Source organism: Myxocyprinus asiaticus, chromosome 13 (assembly GCF_019703515.2).
Source record: "Myxocyprinus asiaticus isolate MX2 ecotype Aquarium Trade chromosome 13, UBuf_Myxa_2, whole genome shotgun sequence".
Lineage (NCBI taxonomy): Eukaryota > Metazoa > Chordata > Actinopteri > Cypriniformes > Catostomidae > Myxocyprinus > Myxocyprinus asiaticus.
In genome coordinates, this window is record NC_059356.1 from 32,996,202 (window position 1) to 33,016,248 (window position 20,047).

Sequence of the window (20,047 nt, forward strand, 5' to 3'; positions counted from 1 at the left end):
ACACAACTTCTAAATTGGACTAAATTGGACCCTCATTTGTTTTTCTCAACTTCTAAATTGGACAGACAGAGTTGCTTTCATTTAAAATGAATGATGTCCAAAGTGAGTCCACCTCAAGAGGCAAGCAGAGAGCACTGGATTGGTCAGCCCAAGTGAACTGTTAATATTGTATGTATCCATTAGTCAGCAGAAATTACCCAAGCGAGACGACATTTTGCATGCCAGCGAGACTGTTGTGAAAACCAATTATTTGAGGGGGTAATTAATGGAGAAGTGGCCATCACTTGCAGAAGACTAGCAAAGCTTGAATGCTCAGAGGAGTGTTCTGATAACAACACAGCGAGAGAGACTTTGCCATGACAAGTCATTTTCATATTCACAACTGAAAATTTTGTTGGATAACAAGATCCCAGAATTTAAGTAGGAGGGTTATTAAGATGCAGGAATCGTGTCTTGGGTGCACTTTGTGAGTGAGGGAATGACTTCCCTTGGTAATTCTAGTCCTAATGAAATGTGTTTTAAACAAAAGCAAAGTGGGTCAAAGAGCCCTCAGTTCTTTTTGAGCCATACTTTGACGTGAATTACAAAAGCTTGAAACTTTGACCTGTAATTTGTTTTTGGTTCTCATTCCCCAGAGGTCAAATACAGCTCATCTTCCTACAATGGATGCTTTGTATTCAAGGACAACACAAGCAGTCAATTTTTGTCTCCAAAGCACAACTTAATTTTTTGGTTTCATAAGCCACTTTTTCCACCATCGGGCTGAATAGTTCTCGTTGCGAAATGGTTAACTTTTATTAACTTCACCCACATACAGTATTAGCAAACTTGGCCGGCTACCTAGAATCAACTGGGTCAGGAAACATTTATTTTCTGTCCATTCATATACATATATTCTAGATATATATATATATATATATATATATATATATATATATATATATATATATATATATATATATATATATATATATATGCCTCTATCGCAGTAAAGTTTTTGAGTCAAATTACAAAAATGTACGTTTAATCTAACAGTAGATTTGTATGTTGGTTTCAACCTAATGTAACACCTAATGGAAAACTAGAATAATTTAGTAGTTTTTAATTAGAATAGTTATTATTATAATTTTTTTGTGTGTGAATTATTTCCTCCAAACTAAAATTCCAATATCATCATATATTTGCTATAGCTGTTATGTAGGTAGATTTTTACTGAAAGTTAAGTATTCTCAGGATAGGGGTATTTTTCATATATTTTAGGCTGGGGCAAGCTGCCATATTTTTATTGGGGCATGTTGTCAAGTAAAAAAAATAAAAATAAAAAAAGTGATAAATTCATACAATGTATTAAATACAACATTTGGCCAAAACTGTGGTTTGATATTTTTGAATCTTTCCTTTTAATTTTTGCTGCTTCATGAATCATTTTCTGCTTTATCGTTATTTTACTGTATCAATGTGGTCTTGAAAAAACCTACACTTTGAGTTTGATTCTGAAAGTGGTCAAGCCAGCTCTTAATATGTGAATTTTCATTTCTCAAAGGCCATAGCAGGGACAAAATTGTACCCATTGGAACATTTTTAAGTCCCCTGAAATGAAATAAGCAAACATACAAATTCTAAATTAAATCTGCCCAAGGCATCTGTAACTGAGGGCTGACTTTTATCTTTATGCATCTTGAAAGGGCCAGCACTGAATGTTTTTTACATAATATATTTACATTTTTCTCGAGCACAGTTTAAAGTTTTGAAAAAACATTTAAATATGCTCCTCATGTTTACTGAAATAAAATATATTTAAAATTAAAAATGTGTGTCTCTTGAACTCTATCATACCTAAGAAGCTAAAATTGCTGTCCAGTAAACTAAACCTGCATATCTTGCAAAATGCAATTACCTTGTAATTCATTTTCCTATAATATCTATATGATTCCTTGCTCTCTCTCATGATTATTAATGTCAGAGTCTGTTGTCACTGTAATTGTATTTCCTGTTATATCACTTTTATATTAATTAGGTACTCTCAACTCTTTTTCACGCAGCTGGAGCTTACATTTTGCAAACATTTGTGCTGTTTGATTACTGTGCATACATACTGATAACATTATGTTACTGATTGTTCTGCGTTGACTTTTAAATGTTGGATGTATGCCAAAATTGTGGTGCACGTTTGTTTGTTTACAGCTAACACATTTGAAAGTCTGCCGTGCTTTTATTGGCATTTAACACATGATGATAAACCAAACATGTCATTACAAACAGTGATTCATTATAAGAATAATGAAACTTAAGTCATCACTATAAAACACATTGCACTGAACATGTTTATGGGAAAAGGATTAACACTTGAGACTATATTAGCTGCATACGTCTGTCCCACATCAAACATTATAGGATACAATAAAGCCTTCTTATTTCCCTGGAGAGGTAAAAAGCGGAAATATATTTGTTCTCATAGTGTGTTAAAAGAAAAGGAAATCTTCTCAAAGCAATTTTCATACACAACACTCCACTGTCTCAGCATTTCCTGCATTATTATGTATGATTACAATACTTGAGGGCCTATCAGTGTAAAATGAAGGCCAGCAATTGTCTCCCCAGACACTGATTATCATTAACAGACTCACAAGAGAGTTGCTTCGATCAAAGAAGAGGTGCTTTCTGCAGTCAATCAGACACCAGTTGTTTGTTTGTAATGAATGGGCTTGTCTTTTCTTTGGACAAAGATTAGTGCAAGTAAGACCAGAGGAGGGTATTTACGTAAGAAGTTGGCTATATTTCCTAAAATGCTTTCCCCCATCTGACATTTTGGTTGTGTTCTCATAGATCCTCAGAGCATTGGTTGGTTTTATTTGTTACTTTGTAAATATTCTGTATAGTCTGGCTCACTTCATTGGGAAACTGCCTGCTTGCTTTTACACTTTTAAGACACCTCCCAAAAATCTGGCACTGGTGAAACATTTACATAACATATTTAAATATTTAACCCTAAAAAGGGCAAGACCATAAAGAAAAATCTGAAAAATTATATATTGCTATTTTCTGACACATTAGGGCTCAAATAACACAATTAATTATTTTTTTTATTATAATTTTCTTTCTTTAAATATTGATAATATTTTTGATTTTAATATTTGTATCCCCCAGGATACACTGCCCCTTTAGGGTATAAAAAGAGTTGTGTTTGGCTGTGCTTCATACCATCCAAAATTATTTTTAAGGGGCCTATGTATCTCAGCAAGTAAAGACGCTGACTACCACACCTGGAGTCACAAATTCGAATCCAGGGCGTGCTGAGTGACTCCAGTCAGGCTTCCTAAGCAACCAATTGGCCCAGTTGCTAGGGTTGGTAGAGTCACGTTGGGTCAACCTCCTCACTATAATGTGGTTCTTGCTCTCGGTGGGGCACGTGGTGAGTTGTGCATGGATGCTGCGGAGAATAGCATGAGCCTCCACAGTGGAAGTGAATGGGGGCCAATTTTTTTATGTTAAAATGCTCACTGTTTCAAAAGTATAGCCACAAGACATAAAGGATATGTGTGCAAACATGAGTTTAGTCTGATAAAATCACTTATTAACCTTTTCTGTGTAAAGCTATAGCCAATGTTACAACTTCCATGATGATGTAATGCCAATAAACCCTAAAATGACTGTAAAAATGGCAATTTAAACAACTTTACCATTCAAATAATACATGAGTTTTAACAGAAGAATTAATGTAAGTGCTTTTATAAAATTATAAGCTTCACATTTCTTCCTTTAAAACTCTCCAAAAATGTGCCTGTCATGTATTCCCTGTTTTTGTCTAGACTTTTATGTTGAAATTCTTGTTTAGTTCCCTGTTCCTGTTTCCTGTGTTAGTTTTGTAGTCCTTTGTAGTTTTATTTCATGATTGGTTCTCTCTGATTGTTTCCCCAGGTGTTCCTCATTCCCTGACTGTTTCCCCAGGTGTTCCTTGTTTTCCCTTGTGTATTTAAGGCCTTGTTTCCCCTGGTTAGTTTGTCAGTCTTTGCATGTATTGTTTGATACTCTGTGCTTGGTTCCCAGTGTTTTGTTTTCTTATATTCTGAGTTACATTGTTTGTCTTTGCTTTATTAAAGCTGCATTTAGATTCTCATTCCTCGCTTGCCTCGTCACAGAAAGACTGACCAAAGATGGATCTAGCGGCTGTCAGAATTCTGCTCCTTAAACAAGGAGTCCGTCCAGTTGAGGATCACGTCCGTGAGTTTTTAGAGCTAGCGAATTTAGTGCACTATCCAGACCACTCTCTGGTGGTTTTCTTCCGGACCGGTCTGAATAGTGCAATGAAGGAACTAATGCCTCCGGCTGATCCTTACTGGACACTCTATGAAGATGTGGAGAAAGCTCTGGAACTTTGCGGTTCCCTTTACACAGTGGATTATGGTGGGAACCCCGGGCCAAAACCTGCATCTTCGGCTCCCTTGCTCCAAGCCTTCCACGGCTCCCTTGCTCCAAGCCAGTGCCCACGCCTGCCATGGCCAATGAGCCCACGCCTGAGTCTGTTCCACACCATGTCACAGCCAAGTCTTTCTCGACTCCTTGCTCCTAGCCTCCTGTGGTCCCTATCTCCAAGTTGAATGATCTGCCACTGATGTTGGTGCGTAGAGCCATAAAAGACCCTACCTCACAAAGCGCCAATGAGCCAGCGCCCATGGCCAACGAACCAGCGCCCACGGCCAACGAGCCAGTGCCCACGCCTGCCACGGCCAACGATCCGGAAGCCTCGTTCGTCCCAGAGCCTGCGTTGCCAGCCTCGGTCATCCGGAGGAGAAGAAAGGCTTCTGGTCCCAAGTCTCTGCTCACGACCACAGAGGTCATTCCTGAGGCTCTTCCCATGTTCGTGACCACAGAGGTCGTTTCCCAGTCTTCCACAGCTCTGCCTGCTCCCCCAGAGACTATTCCTCCAGTGGCTCTGCCGCCTGACCCAATCCTTGTCCTGCAGCCCCCTCCCAGGCCTCCTGACCCTGTCTTGGCCCTGCGGCCACCTACCAGGACTCCTGACCCAGTCCCCACTTTGAGGTCATCTCCTTGGTCTCCTGGCCGTCCACCTGATCTGGTCTCCTTGGTCTCCTGGCCGTCCACCTGATCTGGTCTCCTTGGTCACCTGGCCATCCACCTGCTCTGGTCTCCTTGGTCCTCACTCCCACTGGCTCAGCCTCGATCTTCCGAGCCCCCAGCTCCACCTCAGCCCTCTGAACCTCTGGCTTCAGCTTAGTCCTCTGAGCCTGCAGCGTCGACCTGGCTCTCCATTAGTAAACATTAGTCATTCAGTCACCTATTTTATATCTGAAATATGCATGTACATCCCTACAACACAAACGTTCTACATGTGTAACTATTTATTACAAATTTCTTGAAAGTGTTATATATAAGAGAGGGAGACACGCAAAACAAATCTGGTTAATATTAAATAAGTGTTTGTGTGACACAGCGTGAAAAGTGCGGGTAAGATGGTGCCCCCCCCAGGAAGTTGGTGCCCTATGCAGACTGGGTAATATGCAGATAGGGAGTGCTGTTACTGTATATATCAGTGACTTACACTATGCACTCTCCATTTAGTGTATGCATTTCCAAAGTGTAGTAGTATTTCAAATGGAACACTAACTTATTTTTTTTTACTACACAGAAACATTTGCTGTTTTTCAGCTGATGGAAGTGACGTTTCAAACACACACAATATGTTGCTGCAAACTTTAGCATGTTAGCCAACCTCAGTCCAACACTTTTCCAACAAAATTGTACTAACACAATGTGGGGTGTTGGGAAAGCATTCAATTCACATTTGCAAGATGCTGTCTTCAAAGTTTCGCTAGTTGCCACAAAATGAACTGCTTCTGGATATCACGTTGCATAATCCACCAGGACTAATGCAAAGCGATACCCGCGTGCTGTCCGTTCTGATGGCCCGATGAGGTCCATGCTAATTCATTCGAAGGGGACCTCAATCAATGGGAGGGAGCACAGTAGCACTTTTGGAGCGGCTGGCAGATTCACCAGCTGACTATCACGGCATGCTGCACACCACCGGCGAACATCCCCGTGAATGCCCGGCCAATAGAAATGGGCCATGAGATGGCTCAGTGTTTTCTCCTGTCCCAAGTGACCTGCCATCGGATTATAATGAGCTGCCTGGAATAAATTTCCCAACGGCTCTTTGGTACCAACAACTGGGTTGTATTTTTGTTTGTCCGAGCATCCTGTGTCACCCTATACAACCAATCTTTTATAATTGAAAAATATGGATATGTGAGGCCGATGTCCAGCTGAAGACACTGACCAACAATCACTATCACTTGGACAAATGCGTGCTTCAGTGTTTCATCTCGTGACTGCTCTAAAGGGAAATCCTCTATCGAGAATTCCCTAAGGGCGGGGGAGGATGACACCTCCCCTTCCCCGGCATCAGCCTGACACAGAGCAGATGCATATGCAGATGGCCCAGGCCACGCCTCCCCAGCCAGCACTTCGCCCATCTCACACCGACTCACCTTCTTACAGGACCCATCCACACATAACCCCTTGAATAATAATTGAAAAGCCAGCCAATTAGTTCCCAAAATTAGTAGATGGATGAGGCGAGGACTAACCACCGCCTCAACATTATGCTTTTGTCCCCAGAACATTATCGTGACTATGGGATAATCCTGAATATCCCTGTGCACACACCTCACCCGATTATTTGCATCCAATGCCCCGTTTTGAACCAAGCATTGATGAATGGAGGTTTGATTACAACCTGAATTCACCAAGGCTTGGTATGTACCCCCCTTGACACTCACCGGTATCTGGGATGTCCCTGCTTGATCGGGGGTGGTCTGTGGGGTGTTGGGGACCCGGATCAAGACCCCCAACTCCATTACTGGGCACAGATCTTGGATGTGACCTGGCTCCTCGCAACTCCAGCAGACCGGCCCAAGCCTCCCGCCCACACCTGTGGCAGCGGGTTCCCTCACCTGGGATGAAAAGAGGGGAGAGATGGGGTTTGGTGGTACTGGGAACCCCCAAGACTGGGGAGCCGGTTTCGGGGGAATGTTCCCCCGTTTCTGGGGGAACGGAACAGGGCGGAAGGGAAAAGGGGGGGGGGGAGCTGGGGATGAGATAACATGGGGGAAAGGGCGTGGGGCTTATGCCCCAGGATACGCCACCAGATGGTCTTCCGCTAGCTGGACCGTTTTGTCCAGTGACGCCGGCCGGTGGCACTGGACTCACTCAGCCATCCCCTTCGGCAGCCGAGAGATGAACTGCTCCAGCACCACCAAATTGATCACACTGTCGGTGTCGCTGATCTCCCTAGCCAGCACCCATTGCCGGCAGGTGTCATGGAGCTGCTGAGCAAAGTCAAATGGGCAGCCGACCTCACTCAGCATTAAGGAGTTCTTCTGGGCTGTGGCCGACCTGTTGCAGGATGGACTTCTTCAACAACTCATAGTCCAGGATGTCGGCGACCAGAAGTTGTTGTGCCTCAGTCTGGGCTTCCCCAGTCAACAGTGGCAGAAGATATATTGCCCATTGCTCCTGCGCCCATCTCAGGGCTTTGGTCGTGTGCTCAAAGAGTTTGAGGTAGCCTCCGGATCATCTTGAGGGCCCATCTTTGTGAGCAACACGTGATGGCTCACTGCTGCCAGGGAAAGGGCAGCAGCCACTCCCTCCTGGGTTACGAGGCTCTGCAGCACCCGCCGGTCATCCACCTGGGCCTGAAGGAGCACCTCAAAATGCTGCTGCTGCTCCTTGCGTAGGTCCAGGAGGCCCTGGTGCTGGGCCTGGTGGATGCTGGCCAGGGACCTGAAGACACTCTCCAGCGGCGACGACTCCATGGCAGCGTATCCTCTTCCTCGTTTTCCCGGCTTTCACCAGTGTAACAAGATCAAAGGAATGAGGAAATGGGAGATGGCGATTCCAACTCAGGAATGTCACTTTTATTGAAAAAATAATATGTTTGCTTCAAAGCACAATGATATAGCTCCTTATAACTTAAATCTTCAAAAACGGCATCAGCCAACACATACAAACAGCTTGTCAGCTGGGCTCTCTCTCTCTCTCACACACTCTGAGGACTGGCCCTTTTATTTCCCCCGTTTCTCACTGTGAACACAGAAACAAGCAATTACCAGCAATTAATCTCAGGTGAGAACCCTTACCGCTTACTCTCTTTCAAGACGAATGCTTGACCATGCCCTCTGCTCCACAGACACATTTGCATCTCATGAAATTTTAATAATTATTTTAGGGGCAGGTGTTTTTGTGGCTCTTTGCCAGCCACTCTCACAATCACAGAGAGATTCCTTAAAATTGGCCAAACTGAAAGCTGAATACTGGCTTTGCACTCACCAATTTTGAAGCAAGTCAGGTTGTTTTGCAGGTTGCAGCTTGACAGCATACTTGATGGGATGAAATGAGATGTGACATCATGTCAGAGGTGAAAACATCCATGTGGTCACTCAGCTGACAAAGGGACCAAAAAGAAAGGTGATGGCATTTATCCATGGCTTTTATCCATGCTCTGTTTATCACATGCACGGGTGAGCATTTTTCAGCACTCTCATATTAAATCACCTTACTATAAAAACTAAATATAAACATTAATCTTGGCGAATATGCAGATTTTAAGGGGCCGTTCACACATCTGCCTTGTTTTTTTATTCATCTTTGTATGTAAACATGCACTAGACATGCATCTGTGATGTTGCGCCACATCTCACTGTTTTAGCCAGGGCCATAACCACAATATACTTTAAGTTGTTGCAGGAATAACACAACGGTTTAAAAAAGTTTCATTTTTACCACGCTCAGTAGTCTAACACCGCTTGTCAATGTCATATGAGATAACCAATCAAATCGATGAAGGCGGGACTCAAGTTTAAGACGCTAAACGGGAACCTCGTGGATTATTCCAGCGCCACGTATCAGCAAGCAGTTCAAGTTAAGAGTGTTTTTGTCATGTGAGATGCAAGTATCTAACTAAACATGCAATATTTGACCACTGTTTTATGATTGAAATGTTGTACCTACCGACATTAATTTCCAAGGGTGCAAACTATTCACCATATGGCGAAATTCGCCGTTTTGAATTTAAAATATGTCACGAACAGTACGTGATTTGTATGCCATTCATAATTGTGAATGTGAAAACATTAATGGAGCAGTTTTCAGTGAATCAAGCTTAAAAAATATTTGCGTATATTGTAAAGGAATTTAATGAATGTGGTAATCTGGCAGGCTTTTTAAGTAGCTTTTTAGAAAATTATCTTGTCTAAGAAAATTATCTATATTAAATATCACAAAGTAGAATGTTATCACCCTCAAATTAGAACTAGAACATGGTAAGACCTGTGACTTGTGACTTCTGTTGTGCTTTTAGGTGTTGGCAAGGACAGTGTTCAATATTCTTAATGCAAATATTATTAGGTAATAATTTAAAATCAATTTAAGATTTTCTAAATAATTTCTTTATGTCTTTAATTAATTCAGAATTTTGTACAGCATCTCCTAAGAGTCAACTTTTAAAAGAGACCATTTTATTTTGAGTATGTCTTGTCATCATAACAGTAGTCCATATGACAAGTGCACTATATTTCAAGCTCTCTGGGTCCATACAACAGCTATGTGTTGTATGGACTACTTTTATGGTATTTTTATAATGATTTTTTTCTCTCTTTGGACCTTGACAGCAGTGGCCAGTATGAACTGTTTTTGTATGGAAAAGAGCAGCATTCAGATTCTTGAAGAAAAGATTGTGTTTAGATTCTACTGGGAGGAAAAAGAATGAGGGACAATTTGAGGGCAGTAAATAATTTTGTGTATTTTATTTTTGCTAGCCAGCTGACACAGTCATGTCATTTTACAGATACATCAATGATTAAAAGAAATTAAAATTATATTAATCTTTTTTTGAGACAGCACAAAAAAGAAAGAAAAGATGACTGAAACAGGCAAATTGCTAGCAATGCAGACACAGTGTTTGTTTTGTACTGTGTGAACTTTAAAAATACTTGTATCTTTTAAAACCAGAAATTATAAAATGTTGGGCCTTTATCGCATTTCAAGCATTTATTCAGAAAATTATTGCATTCAGCGCCTTTACTATATTAAAGGACCTAAGAGGACCATTATATCTGTGACCTCAACACATGTCACCATAGTCATGGTACCAATCTTTCATCTTAACACCTTTTTAGGGGGTAATCAGGACTTGAGTTGAGTCTCGAGCTCCGAGCCCTCCAGTATACGGACAGCAAACCAAATACGTTTACTGCTTCAACACAAGATTACATTAACATATGAACTACTAAACCCAAAAACAGATTAAGAACTGAGAGGTCCATACACCAGTACACCATGGAGGCCCCCCATGTCCTATGAAAATAATAATAATAATAATACTGCATGACACTAGTTATGTGACTCACCTTTATATGCTACAGGATGCTTGGCAGATTTGGCTGGATTTTTCAAATAGACTGAAGAAAAGTTTGGAGCAATGTGTTACACAGCCAGTTATATGTACTTTTAATTATGAACCAATCCAAAATCATGTGTTATTAATAAGGATGTGCACAGCGCCTGTATTCAAATACCAAAATCACTATTCCATTATTCTGTACGTGCAAGGTCTTCAACTCAATCTGAGTCCGACGGTACCTCACAAACCTTCGGTTTTGGGCCAGGTTCGGGTCAGTTTTTCAAGTAACTATTCACACGTAAGTCTGCACTGTTTCTATGTAAATGCGCTGGATGGATGTCTTTGGTCGTTGCGCCACATCTCACTTTTTTCAGCATACCATGCAGGACCATCGCATTTTTTTTAGACATTGTGTTAAGTTTAAAAGAACTTTAATATTTATAAATGCATCTTGAGACACCTGTGTTCTGCTTGACCATTTTTTTGCTCTGCATCAAGCAAGTACAGGTGTCACAAATCGACATGCTGATGAAGTTCAGGTTGCAAAGAGGACTTAATATGACTGTTACACATAATTCCAGATTGTTTTTCATCTGGCAAAGCTTCAGCACTTGATAAATGGTGAGCCAATGTTTTTTCCCCTTTTGCTCTGGTGTGCAGACAATAATTACACCAGTCAAATGCTAAATCATTTATAAACAAAGCATCCCGAAGAGGTTTATAAATTGTAGCGTTCGCTGCCTCATGGAAAGTGAACCTGTCCAGACAGAAGCTTGGCTGATCTCAGAGCTCAAGCCCAGTACTGTGCTTGAGCCCCAACGCTATGGACAGCACACCAAATATACATTTACTTTAATGCGCTCCAGGACTATATGTACCAGCAAACTCGCGAAACATCTATTTTCAGGTTAATTTCTCATTTACTCAAATTCAGAATTCAAAATTAGGAGTATTTAATGTATAATATACATATATATATATATATATATATATATATATATATATATATATATATATATATATATATATAGCTCTGGAAAAAATTCAGAGAACATTCCAAATTTTTCTTAAATCAGCATTTCAACATGTATGGCAGCCATTCCAGTGTCTGTTGAATTCCAACACAAGCACACCTCATTCTGCTTAATGAGGTACTGATTAGGTGATCACCTGAACCATATTTTATTTAACAAGAAAAAGTGTAAAAACCACTGCTGTGGTCATCACTATCCTCTTGCAATAGGACCAGCTGAATGGCAAAAACTGTGCTAGTAGTACCTCAAAAGTAATTGGAATAAAACAATAACTATTGACCATGCCAAAAGAGTTGAAAAGAAACGTTTTCAGTGAGGAAAAGAAGGGTTCAATTCTGGATTTACAGGTAGAGAGATACAGTGAGCGTCAGGTTGCTTTCAAAGATGGCTGTTCATAAGAACAAGTTCAAGCAGCAGACATTGGGGACAACAAAACCACAGACCGGCAGTTTGCAAAAACGATTCTCCACTGACCGAGATGACCGCCAACTCATTCGAATGTCACTCAACAACCGTAGGATGACATCAAGTGACCTACAAAAAGAATGGCAAACGGCAGCTGGGGTGAAGTGTACAGCGAGGACGGTTTGAAACAGGCTCCTAGGGGCAGGGCTGAAATTGTGCAAAGCTAGAAAAAAGCACTTCATCAATGAGAAACAAAGAAGAGCAGGCTGAGGTTTGCAAAAGACCATAAGGATTGGACAGTAGAGGACTGGAGTAAGTTCACCTCTGATGAGTCCAATTTTCAGCTTTGCCCAACAGCTGGTCATCTAATGGTTAGACTGTGAAATTTGGTGGAGGATTGGTGATGATTTGGGGGTACTTCAGCAAAGCTGGAATTGGGAGATTCGTCTTTGTGACGGACGCATGAATCAAGCCACATACAAGGTTATCCTGGAAGAAAACTTGCTTCCTTCTGCTCTGACAATGTTCCCCAATTCTGAGGATTGGTTTTTCCAGCAGTACAATGCTCCATGCCACACAGCCAGGTCAATCAAGGTGTGGATGGAGGAGCACCAGATCAAGACCCTGTCATGGCCAGCCCAATCTCCAGACTTGAACCCCATTGAAAACCTCTGGAATGTGATCAAATCAAATCTGAAAGATGGATGGGTACAAGCCATCAAACAAGCTGAGCTGCTTGAATTTGTGCACCTGGAGTGGCATAAAGTCACCCAACAGCAATGTGAAAGAATGGTGGAGAGCATGCCAAGGCGCTGTGATTGGAAATCAGGGTTATTCCACCAATTATTGATTTCAAATCAGATCAAATCAAAATCAAATCACTTTATTGTCACACAGCCATATACACAAGTGCAATGGTGTGTGAAATTCTTGGGTGCAGTTCCGATCAGCATAGCAGTCGTGACAGTGATGAGACATATACCAATTTACAATAACATCAAATTAACACAGCACAATTTAAACATCTGATATACACATAATTACACACAACAATATACAAATATTGCACAATATAGATACACATTATTCAATAAAAATAAAAAATATATAAAAAAGTATATAGAGTAGTATAAATAGAACGTACAGTAGGTTGTATTGTACTGTATTGACATTCAGGCTGTCGGTTGATAGTGAGTTGTTAAGAGAGAATCTAATATATAATAATATAATTTATGACAGTCCGGTGTGAGATATAAGAGTAGAGTAATAAAGCGCAGTGCTGATGTATTTTGATCATGGGAGATCAAAAGTTCAAAAGTCTGATTGCTTGGGGGAAGAAGCTGTCATGGAGTTGGCTGGTGCGGGTCCTGATGCTGCGATATCGCCTGCCTGATGGTAGCAGTGAGAACAGCCCATGGCTCGGGTGACTGGAGTCTCTGATGATCCTCCGAGCTTTTTTCACACACCGCCTGGTATATATTTCCTGGAGGGAGGGAAGCTCACCTCCGATGATGTGTCTGGCAGTTCGCACCACCCTTTGCAGTGCTTTGCAGTTGTGGGCGGTGCTATTGCCGTACCAGGCGGAGATGCAGCCAGTCAGGATGCTCTCTACAGTGCAGGTGTAGAACCATGCGAGGATGTGGCGGTTCATTCCAAACTTCCTCAGCCATCTCAGGAAGAAGAGGCGCTGATGAGCCTTCTTCACAACGACTTCAGTATGGATGGACCATGTGAGTTCCTCAGTGATGTGGACACCCAGGAACTTGAAGCTGCTGACACTCTCCACTGGCGCTCCATTGATGGTAATGGAACTGTGTTCTCTGTCTTTTCTTCTGAAGTCCACCACAAGCTCCTTTGTCTTACTGATGTTGAGGGAGATGTTGTGCTCCTGACACCAGTGTGTCAGAGTGTGCACCTCCTCTCTATAGGCTGTTTCATCATTGTCAGTGATCAGACCTACCACCGTCGTGTCATCAGCATACTTAATGATGGCATTGGCGCTATGTGTTGCCACACAGTCATGTGTGTACAGGGAATACAGTAGTGGGCTGAGAACACAGCCCTGTGGGGCTCCAGTGTTGAGGGTCAATGATGAGGAGATGTTGCTGCCTATTCTAACCACCTGGCATCTGCTTGACAGGAAGTCCAGGATCCAGCTGCACAGCGAGCTGTTTAAGCCCAGAGCCCGGAGTTTCTCATCTAGCTTGGAGGGCACTATGGTGTTGAATGCTGAGCTGTAGTCTACAAACAGCATTCTCACATAAGTGTTCTTTTTTTTCAGGTGGGAGAGAGCAGTGTGTATTGTAGATGCAATGGCATCATCAGTGGAGCGGTTGTTGCGGTAAGCAAACTGCAGTGGGTCAAGAGAGAGAGGCAGCACAGAGCAATCTCTGATTAGTCTCTCAAAGCATTTGCTGATGATGGGGGTCAGAGCAACAGGACGCCAGTCATTTAAGCAAGTTATTTTTGATTGCTTTGGAACAGGCACAATGGTGGATGTTTTAAAGCATGTAGGGACTACAGACAAAGAGAGGGAAAGGTTGAAAATGTCCGTAAAAACACCAGCCAGCTGGTTCGCGCACGCTCTGATGACACGGCCCGGAATGCCGTCTGGGCCCGCGGCTTTTCCAGCGGATGTAACCTGTTGGAAGGATCGGGTTACATCCGCTACAGAGATGGAGAGTGAACTAACCTCTGTAGCTTCAGCAGTGAGAGCTCTGTCCGCGATGACAGTGTTATTTCCCTCAAAACGAGCATAAAAAGTATTTAGCTCATCCGGGAGAGAGGCAGTGGTGTTCATGGTGGAGTTTTTATTCCCTTTAAAGTCCGTGATGATGTTAATTCCCTGCCACATGCTTCTAGAGTTGGTGGTGTTAAACTGTCCTTCAATCCTGCTCCTGTACAGGCATTTTGCTGTTCTGATAGTTTTTTGGAGGGCATAACTGGCTTGTTTATGCTCCTCCGCGTTCCTGGAATTAAAATCGGAGGTCCGCACATTAAGTGCCACGCGAACATCGCTATTTATCCATGGTTTCTGGTTCGGATAGATCCGTGTTGTTCTGGTCGGAACCACGTCCTCCACGCATTTTTTGATGAAACACATTACGCTACCAGTGTAAAGCTTGATGTCGTCATCAGAGGCGGACCGGAACATCTCCCAGTCCATGTGATCAAAACAGTCCTGTAGCGTAGAGTCTGATTGGTCTGACCAGCACTGGATCGTTCTGAGGGTGGGTGCTTCCTGTTTCAGTTTCTGCCTGTAAGCGGGCAGAAGCAGAATGGAAGAGTGATCCGATTTGCCAAATGGTGGGCGGGGGAGGGATTTGTAGCCATCCCGGAAGGGAGAGTAGCAATGGTCCAAAACCCGATCCCCTCGTGTGTTGAAACTGATGTGTTGGTGGTATTTTGGTGCGACTGATTTGAAACTGGCTTTATTAAAGTCCCTAGTCACAATGAACGTGGCCTCAGGGTGCGCGGTTTCCTGCTCACTTATAATCCCATACAGTTCCTTGAGTGCCCGGTCTGTGTCGGCTTGTGGCAGGATGTACACAACAGTGATAATGACAGTTGTGAATTCCCTCGGTAGCCAGAATGGTCGACACAGAAGCATGAGAAATTCCAGATCAGGAGAGCAGAAAGACTTGATAGAATGTATGTTCCTCTGATCACACCAGGATTTGATGATCATAAAACATACAACACCACCTCTGCTTTTACCTGAGAGGTCTTTCGCTCTGTCCGCTCGGTGCACGGAGAACCCCGCGGGTTCAATGGCTGAGTCTGGATTCTCCACAGACATCCAAGTTTCCGTAAGGCAGATAATGCAGCAGTCCCTCGTCTCTCGTTTGAAAGAGATCCACGCTTTCAGCTCGCAGAGCTTGTTATCCAGAGACTGAACATTTGCCAGTAGAATAGTGGGTAGTGGGGGTCGATTTGCACGGCCTTTTACTCTGATGAGAATGCTGGCTCTGTTTCCCCTTTTCCTTTTGCGTTTCCGCGGCCGGGCAGCCCAGACAAAGGGCTCCGCTTGCGTGTTTGTAAACAGCGGGTCGGCATTGAGGAATTTGAAGTCCGGTTTACAGTGTGAAATTGCTGAACCAATGTCCAAAAATGTTTGTCTGTCATAGACAATAAGGCAGACAACATCCAAGACAAAAAAAACAAACAAAAAAAAACATAAGAATTGTGAACAAAACAAACAAAACACTACTATGTTGTGTTGGAGCTCGCAACGCAGCAGCCATACTCGGCGCCACAATGATTTCTGAACTCTTCCTAAGTTAAAATGAATTAAAATGAATTTGAACTTGTTTTCTTTGAATTATTCGAGGTCTGAAAACACTGCATCTTTTTGATATTTTTACCAGTTGTCATTTTCTGCAAATAAATGCTCTAAATGACAATATTTTTATTTGGAATTTGGGGGAAATGTTTTCAGTAGTTTTAGAATAAAACAAAAATGTCAATTTTACTCAAACACATACCTATAAATAGTAAATCCAGAGAAATGTCCTGGTTGCTTTCGTAACCTCCGTTCCCTAATGGAGGGAACGAGACGTTGTGTTGATGTAGTGACACTAGGGGTCACTCTTAGGAGCCCCAATCACCTCTGCTATTTGAAAAAAGGCCAATGGGAATTGGCGAGTGGAATTTGCATGCCACTCTCCCGGACATACGGATATAAAAGGAGCTGATATGCAACCACTCATTCAGGTTTTGTGCTGAGGAGCCGAGACAAGGTCCCGGCCATTTCAGCAGGTAGTTCAGTGTTGTGGCAATAGGGACACAATGTCTCGTTCCCTCCATCAGGAAACGGAGGTTACGAAAGTAACTAGGATGTTCCCTATTTGTCACTCACTCGACGTTGTGTCGATTTAGTGACACTAGGGGTCCCTATACAAAACGCCACAACTAGCTGAACTGTGTTACATGGACTGGCAGTGCGAGACGGGCAGACCGCTGTGTGCCTTGTAGCCAGGCACCAGGCCGTCATGTAACCTCCCCCAACACTCTTATGAGTGTCGAACGGTCCTTCGGGAACAAGTCGACTGCCCAAAAAATAGGGACAGGCTAACCCAGCCGTGGCCTCTTTCCTCTTTTTTTCTCCCCAAAAAGAGTGGAATCTGTAAACCGATTAGGGGCCATAAATGTCTACGTCGGGGGGGGTGTCACTCCCAAGGGGAAGACATCGCCGAGACCATACCCCGCCCAGAGAAAAGGCGGGGGGGGGGGGCATATATATATATATTATATATATATGTTTTAAATGTATGTTGTGCCAAAGATCAAATAGTAAATAAAAATAATTTGACATTCCAAACGTCACTCTATGAATAATAGAATTAAAAAAAAACAAACAAACAAAAAAAACAGTGGTGTCCACCAAGCCATTTTTCTGCAAAACTTTTTTGCTGCCTTTTCATAACACTTTTTTTTTTTTTTTTGGTGAAATAAAGACTTATTCTGCCATGATGCATCAGCAAATGGAGTTCAAATATTGATAGCTGAATACTTCTCCCTTTTCTTCACTAAAAATATTGTAGTTGTATTAAGGTTTAGATGAAATATGCATGAAGTATATGTCTGTTCACCACAGAACATTGCATGTGTCATCTTACAATTAAGCACTGGATATTCAACTGTAGCCCTATAATATATCCAGTAACTGTCAGTACAAAATGATATCACCATATTGACCCACATAACATAAAACATAAAATATTGGAACCACTGGAAGTGTTGGCTACACTTTTCTATCAAAGTCTATTAAAGTTCTCCAGTGAATGAGTCCATATACTAAGTTGAAGAGGATCATAAGTTAAATAGCCAGTGAAGTGTTGACTTCTTCAAGGGCTTAACAAGCAGCCAAAGTTTACTCTGAGGTACACTTTATGCTGAGCCATGAAATTAGATAACTGGAAGGTAAATCTCATTTGAGCTGCAGCCTTACTGCTTTAATGAGAACTCATCACTGTTTGTTTGTGTGGCATGGTGAGTGAGTTCTCCGTATGCTATTTATAAGAAACACAGATGTGGGTTATATTCTATGGTTTTCTTGGATGGTTGGAGAAATGGTGAGTGTGAAACTGTGTGCAGGCAATCGGCATTTAGAACCAGAGAAACACACTCTTTTAATCACATTCTGCTGTGTCTTATTATAAAGTGATTCACCAGCACAGTGCCGAACATCTACTTTAAATCAATGCTGCCTTGCTTCAGCTTGTGTGCCACTAATTATGGAGTGAAGTGAACTCTTTATCACTGCAGTCATAGCCCATCTAAAGCAGGTAATGAGATGAATCGTTCCCTCTCTCAATCTTCCTCACTGAAAAATATCTTGTGAACCTCCCCTTTTAATTAATATTTTATTGGAGATTTAACAGGCGTGACATAATACCCTCGTTCAAACCTCTCAGACCAATGAAATGGCCCATCGGCTTTCAGCATCTCAATCAATAAAACAAATCGCTAAGAAAGTTTCCTGCCCTTGTTCCTGCCTTCATCTTTATCTTTTTGAAAAAATCAGCAAAAGTATAATTAAGAGGGGAACTGAACTGGGGCTCATCTCCCTCTCATGGGTGGAAATAAGGCTTTAATAAGGCCCAAAGGGAGTGAGTCAGCCTTGTTGGCTGTTATAAAAAGCTGTGCGCTCTGTAGGTGGCAGTGCTGCACTTTCATGTACAAACACACAAACCACAAACATACATTTCTTAGCTAAGGCTTAACACTAGAAAGAAAGAAAAAGATCTCTTTAGCCAAACTGTTTATGAGGTGGGGTAATGTATAGTACCAACGGAGCTTTGGATCCAAAGCACAGAGTTGTTGACTAAATTAATTGTATTATTATAAAAGGCATGCAAGAGAAAGCATGAAAGGTATAAAATGAAATAGATTTTTTTCTCCGAAACAGGATTTGCATATGTAGCACATCAGAAGCCAGCAACAAATAAAAACGTCTTGGTTACTGATGTAACCTCTGTTCCCTGATGGAGGGAACGAGACGTTGTGTCGATGTAGTGACACTAGGGGTTCGCTCTTGAGAGCCCCAATCACCTTTGCTTAATTCAGAAAAGGCCAATGAAAATTGGCGAGTGGAATTTGCATGCCACTCTCTGCCCCAGACATACGGGTATAAAAGGAGATGGCGTGCACCACTCATTCAGAGTTGTACTGAGAAGCTGAGAGAGAGTCCCGGCCATGTCAGCGGTCAGTTCAGCGCTGCGGCAGGAGGGACACAATGTCTCGTTCCCTCCATCAGGGAACAGAGACATTCCCTGTCTGTCACTCACTCGATGTTGTGTCGATATAGTGATACTAGGGGTTCCTATACAAAACGCTGCAGGTGCTGAACCGTGTCGTGAGGTATGGAGGAGCGGACACAGGCAGGCTGCTGCATGCCTAGCAGCGAGCGCTCGACCATGTCATGACCTTCCAGTGAGTTAGGTAAGGCGTCTCCCGGGTCCCAATAAGGGTGGGAGGAGGACTTACCCGAGGAAGCTACTGGCGATGGCCTTTCCTGATTTTTGTATTAAGCAATTTCCCGCCAAGCACCTGCTAGAATAGTCCTGGGGAGGTGCTCTTCCCTCTCCAGGAGGGAGAGCACTATGGAGACCACATCCTACCGGAGGGAGGTTAACATGTGGAGAATACCTCACATGGACTTACCGACGGGGAAGTTCACATATGGAATGATACCACTGGGAAGACCCTATCTATGGAGAGGGTACACAGCCACAGTGGCCGAGGCAGAGCGGAGCTCTGACGAGGGGAAACACAGGGTTCACCTGAGGGGAAACCGAACAGTGGAAATGCATCATCTGGGATTACCGATGGGGGAAACACCACGTATGGAGCACTGAGCCCAGTACATGGTCTCACCTGAAAAGGGGCATACCAGAAGTACTGGGCCTAGTGGCGTTACTCCTCCACCAAGTTTGCCACTGAATAGTGCTTAAGGAATTAAAGAAGCGTCCAGTGTTCTCCAGTTACGGGGAACTGTTGTGGACAAGATAGCGTATTATCACATCAAAAGGGGAAAGGCGCATTGCAAGTGATACACCCGACCGGCCGCCAGGCCTACCTGTTGTTACCCCGTAACACTCAGGTCGAAACAGGTTCTATGCTCAAGTTGTAGAACCTCGCAAAGGTATTGGGTGTAGCCCAACCCGCTGCTCTGCATATGTCTGCT